Source organism: Parus major, chromosome 2 (assembly GCF_001522545.3).
Source record: "Parus major isolate Abel chromosome 2, Parus_major1.1, whole genome shotgun sequence".
Taxonomy (NCBI): Eukaryota; Metazoa; Chordata; class Aves; order Passeriformes; family Paridae; genus Parus; species Parus major.
This window is the reverse complement of record NC_031769.1, coordinates 28,187,945-28,193,840: the sequence shown is the minus strand read 5'-3', so window position 1 is coordinate 28,193,840 and position 5,896 is coordinate 28,187,945. Positions and strand designations below refer to the sequence as shown.

Below are 5,896 nucleotides of genomic sequence, written 5' to 3'. Positions count from 1 at the left end.
GGTGGCTGTATTTACCAACTATGAGAGGTTGCTCATACTAATGGTGACTCACTTAGCATTTTGCTGAGTCTCTGTGATTAGCAAAATACAATAACAGTACAAAATTACTGTAATTTGGGACTTGGATCTATGACACGACTCCACTTTTCTATTTGCTTTTCTTTGGGGCTGAAAAGGTTAGATTTCTATAAATAGGACATGATTCAATAATCTCTAGAATTGTCTTTCTCTTGCTTTTGAGAGTCTCTGACATTTTCTTTTGATGATACCTGGTTCAATGGCTTTAGAGAAGTACAATTGTGCTGGAAGGAAATGGTACCCAGACTTCAGCTTCATTTTTCTTTTCCTGTTAATACTTGTAAATTTTTTTATATCATCATTTCCAAGGGGCAGTTCCAAAGGTTATATTGTTGCTGGGGTTGGGGGGAAACCTTAGATATGACCATGCCATACTCTACAACGTGGAAAATGGCATGTTCCATTGTGAAGCCTGTGCTTATGGCAAGGGACAGGCAGTAAAGATGCTGATAAATTCTCTGAAGTGTGTTCCTAGTTCCCATGTGTACCAGCTTATCAAATACCAATCCATTTTGACCAATACAGACAGTTTGTCGGAAAGATGCTCACACTTGGTAAACTTTTAAATCCGTGTTTAGGCATAAAAGTTCTAGTGAAAGAATTTTTAGTGATTTTTGAACCTTCGCAGGTGCTTTTGGCTTGGAGATAATTTTTAGTTATTCACTGTTGTTGGAATCATTAATGATGGTAAATGGCAGTGAGTGGGTTGTATGAATTGTAACTTCTTAGAAGTAAAAAAAAAAAAAGAAATATGAGAATTTGATCGTGACTTGGAATCACTGCAATCTTATTTGCCTATTCTAAAAATAACTGTTGCCATGAATAAATGAAAGATTTTACCATGTTAACATCTGGGCAGAAAGTCAGGAGGTGCTGTTTCTTCAGTTCATTTACATACAGAAGAATAATTTTCATTGTAAGCAATGTAATGATTAAGAGAAATTTAATGAATGGATAAGTAAAGGTCAGCTATTAGAGTATGCTAATCTCTCACATTAGAAATATCTCATATTCCAGGTAATTCTCCATCCTGGAATGGCTTGAGGGCAAAATGTCATGGAAGGCCAAAGTTAGGTTATTTCAAGAAGAGTGGGTTTTTAGATAGAACCCCAAGAAAATATTATCCCTCTTGATTTCACTATCTTTTGTGTAGGAAGACCTGTACAATCAGTGTCATTCAGAAAGTAACTGAAACAGGGATATCTCTTATCCTTCATCTGAGTTCTTTTACAGGACTTGTACCTGAGATTCTTTTTTATGAGCCAGTGTCCTTTGCTGTGTGTACTTTGAATAAAATATTCCATGAGAATATCAAATGCTACTGGAAAATGGCACTTCCTTAAAAAAATCATCAGTGTCAGTTCTTCTGCTTTAGAAAACAACTTCTTCCACTCCAGTGATACATTAAATGTCTGGTATGTGCTGGCTTATGATGCCTTCCCTATATTTATCTACTTCAGAGGCTGTTTGGCAAAAATCTTATTTGTATCTAATTAATTAATAACAATTAAAAATTAAATGTGTCTAACGTCTGATATGAAAGCTGAAGAGGAATTTCCCATATCTTTGTAAATAATTGTCAGAAAGACCTGTTTGTCTCATATCTTCTTTTTTAATTTCAGTCTGGATCTCAAGAAAAGAGCAGAAAAAAACCTGTTTCTTCACCACGAGCAGAGCCAGAAAAGGTGACCTTTTCTGTCATTCTTAGAATATATAAAATTAATTTTAACATCACCATGCCTCATCCTGACAACAAGTTTAGAAGATTAAAGCAGTACTTCACAGAATGTATCACTAATTTTCTTTTTTTCATTAAATAAGCACGAATAATAGAATTTTTCAGCAATGCCTCACTGTAGCAGGTGATACATGTTTATTTTTATAAAAATGCAAATATACTGAATATATAATATTTTAACCAGAGTGGTTATTTAAGGTAAATAATGAAATTATATTTCCCTAATTAAGAAATGATAGCAGTTAAGTGCTTTGGAAAGATTTCTGTCTCTCAGTGCATTTTCTACTAGATAAGAAGCTCTTGTTTCTGAATTATTTTTTCTCTTTTTTTTAGGTAGAATCAGAAAGTAATGAAATTTCTGATTTACCACCACCATTAAAATCAACAGGAGCTTTTTAGAATCTAAGTCACTTCCTCAACTTCCTTTCCAATTAATATGATTATCATTAAAATTGAATTCAGACATTTCCATACTGAGTTGGGCTTTACTACTAGACTCATTCCATTAAAAGCTCTACATTTGTCTAAAGGTAACTGACATTATTTTTCCAGTATTATGTATGCTTTGGTGTTTTCTGGTTTTAAGAACAGTGTATTTGCTCCACAATTTTTTATCACCTTCTGACTGAATCCATAACTCCATAGGGAGCAAGAAGTAAGGAAAAGACTTCATAGTCATACAAACATGGATGGTGTAATCAATTTCAAATTATGACTATAATGGCTCCCAAATGAACTGGAATGAAATAGCAGCTTTGTCCCATGTCAGTGCTTATAACTACTTACTGGAACTTGTCTTCTCTTACTCACTACACATGATAATACACATAACTGAGGGACTGAACTATAGGCTTCCTCACATTCCACAGCAGAAGCTCCACATCAAAAATCACCAATTTTTAAGTGTGTTATTTTTTCTGATTTCATTGCCCAAGCAGGATGAAGTGGAAATAAGTAAATAACTTAGATAGTGAGGACTAAATGGTATTTTAATAATCATAATGATAGGGATGCAAGGAACTTTCATTTGTTCTAATTATTTCAACAGCTCTTTAGATGATGCATAAAAAATAACAGATCTTCTAGAAATTTACTGAAAACTTAGTGATTTTTTTGTTTCTTATTATTTTTGCCAGTGAATATAATTTCTGGTCAGTCAGGTCCCCAAGATTGCAAACATGACTATCTATCTTTCACAAATGTATTTGATAGACTTGTGAAAATAGGCACAGTGATAACTGCAAAAAATATTGGTGAGCATTGCATAGAATAATTACTGCATGTGTCCTACATTGATTCTGCTTACAAATGTTACAATAGTATGTAGTTTTTGATTCCTCTTCAAAGTTCATTACCCTCTCTGAATCTTCAAATGCAGCTATTTATTCCCCATCTTTTAGATGACCCAGATCTTCATAAGCTATATTATACAAAGGTTAATAGAAAAGGAAAACTATTGTTTCTATGAATCCATAAATATTAACAATTTATGGGGTTTGTGTGAGTTAGCTATACAATACAAATAGCATTAGAAATGTATTTATGGATGCAGATCCTCATTTGGGAAAATACAGAAAAAAACCCCACCTTCCTAGCAAAATAGGAAAGTAACTTCCATTATTCAAATGTGTTTTTCATTTATAGCTTTATTTGGTACAGAACTCCCTGGGGTGCTTCATACTTAATCAAAAACTGTAATCTTTGCGGTCAACTGTTTTATAGGTACTGTTCAACACCTTCACCTTAGTTTGTATACTTCTCCTACGTGAAGAAACAGCAGTGCTTTAACTTTTAAATCAATTGGCACAGAACATTGCAAAGACTACCTGCTTTCAAATTGTGAAAGTAGGTATTTGCCTCACTGTGAGGCAAATACTAGTTCTAATTTTTCAAGCAGTCCAAAAGGCAAGATGATGTCCTTTATTTTTTCCCATTAAAAATTTCTGATGTAGCTAAAATTCATGCAGCACTTTATCTAAACAGGCTGCTTTGACCGTGGCAGTTGTTGAGACTGAATGCACTCGTGTCAAATAAGATTAGTCAACATTTCCTATATCAAATGACTCTGCATATATAGTACAATATTCTTGACTCTTAGTGTCCCTATGGTACATTACCCTTTTTAAATCTAATGCATAGTCAGTTGTTCCTCCTCTTGTATTTTCCCAACTGGAGATTATTCCTATGTGTTATACTTTGTACTTTATTGAACTGAATCTTTTTCTTGCTCTTTTTTTCTTTATTTACTTTTTTTATTTTAGATTACTTTTTCAATTTGTCAAGGTTACTTTCAATTTAAATCCTATTCAGTAAAGTGCTTGCAGATGCTTTCAGCTTAGTATTGTCTGCAAATTTAATAAATGTACTCTCTATTCCATCATCCAGATCCTTAATGAAAATATTGAATAATACTGGATCCAGGACAGACCCTGTGAAATCCCACTCAGTATTTCCTTCCAGCTTGACAGGCAGTAACTGCTCTAATTATAGCTTCACACTCATGGTTCACTGCAGTTACAGTACTATAATCCAGATTATTTAATTCTTAGTTTATTTATGAATATGGTACATAAAACTGGCAAATGTGTTAAGCCAATTAACATGCATTATATCTACTCCTTCCACCTATCTGTAAGGCCTGTTCACTGTGAGGAAGTAGATGGCAGAAGTTTTCTCTTGCCAAGTGGATATCTGCTCTAGATTGTCTGTAGTCTTTACCCGAAGACAGCTATTCCATCATTTCTGTGAGAATTGGAATTAAGCTGATTGCTGTTCTCTGGATCCTTCTATTCTATTTTTTCAAATTTAAGCACAGCTGTTTACATCTTTTGATCTTGCTGTCCTCCGTTTTCTCAGAGGAAAGATGAAACGCTAACCTTATTTCAGTTCATTCCTGAATTGGTTCCAGTAGCCTGTAACTTGCTAATTGCTCAGCTGAGCCGTCCCTTTTGAATGAAATCTGAAACAAAAAATTCCAGTAGTAAGTTGGTAGCTTCCCTTTCTTCCTAATCAGGTTTTGAAAAATTCTTATTATAATGTATACTTTCTACAAAGGAGTTCTCAGTATGCATCCTAATGTTTAACTGTAAAATCTCTCCCTTTTTTTTTTTTTGTTTGTTTTGCTAATTCATTCATTATTTTTCAGCTACTTTTGCAATTCCTTGTTATAAGTTTTTCCCTTTGCAATCATGACTGATTTATTGTCACCAACCACATTATCACCTTACTACTGAGCCTTTTATGAAAATGCTCAACAGTATCTCTGTGTATTTCTGCTGGCAACCTCTCTGACTTTTTAGAATAGTGTCTCCACACATTTGGGTTATTCCTCAGTTCTCAGTTTTACTTGTATGAATTATTTCTCATTCTTTACAAAACTTGAGTTTTTGACTATATTTTATTTACCCAACCCCACCACACCTCTTAATTTTAGGAGATTTTTAAATTGTTCATACTATTCATGTTGTTCTTTCTTGTGATTATCTTGAATGACTGGAGGGCTGGAGCACCTCTCCTATGACTACACCCTGGGGGAGTTTGGGCTTTTCAGCCTGGAGAAGGTTCCAGGAAGACCTTGGAACAGGCCTCACAGTAACTGAAAGAGGACTCTCCTGAGAGAGGGATTTCAAAAGGGCATGTAGCAACAGAATAAGGGAGAATGGCCTTGAGATGAGGGAAAGTAGGTTTAGATCAGATGTTGATTAGATATTAGAAAGAAATTCTTTACTGTGAGGGTGGTGAGGCATGGGATCAGGAGGAATTTTGCCCAGAGTTGTGAATGTCTCATCCCTGGCAGTGTTCAAGGCCAGGTTGGGTGGGGCTTGAAGCAACCTGCTCTAGTGAAAGGTGCCCCTGCCCATGGTAGAGGACTTAGAACTAAATGATCTTTAAGGTCCTTTCCAACTAAAACCATTATATGGTTGCGTGATTCCCAAGATATTTTTAAGAAGCTGCCAAGATTTCTGTCCTCTTTTATTAAAATAAAAATTAGTATTCTATTTTAGTTATGTGCCCACGAATTCTGAGTAGAGCAGTAGTTGTGTTACAAATAAAAGACTTCAGGTTCAGGGTTATCTGACT

The 5,896-nt window shown here is 34.7% G+C and overlaps 1 long non-coding RNA gene across 1 annotated transcript; it reads left to right on the top strand.

Moving 5' to 3' along the window:
• The first annotated feature begins 1,712 nt into the window (after window positions 1-1,712).
• Window positions 1,713-2,285, top strand: LOC107199687. Its single transcript, XR_004500117.1, has 2 exons — window positions 1,713-1,763; window positions 2,150-2,285. It is a non-coding gene; the product is annotated as an uncharacterized LOC107199687 (long non-coding RNA).
• The last annotated feature ends 3,611 nt before the right edge of the window (window positions 2,286-5,896 follow it).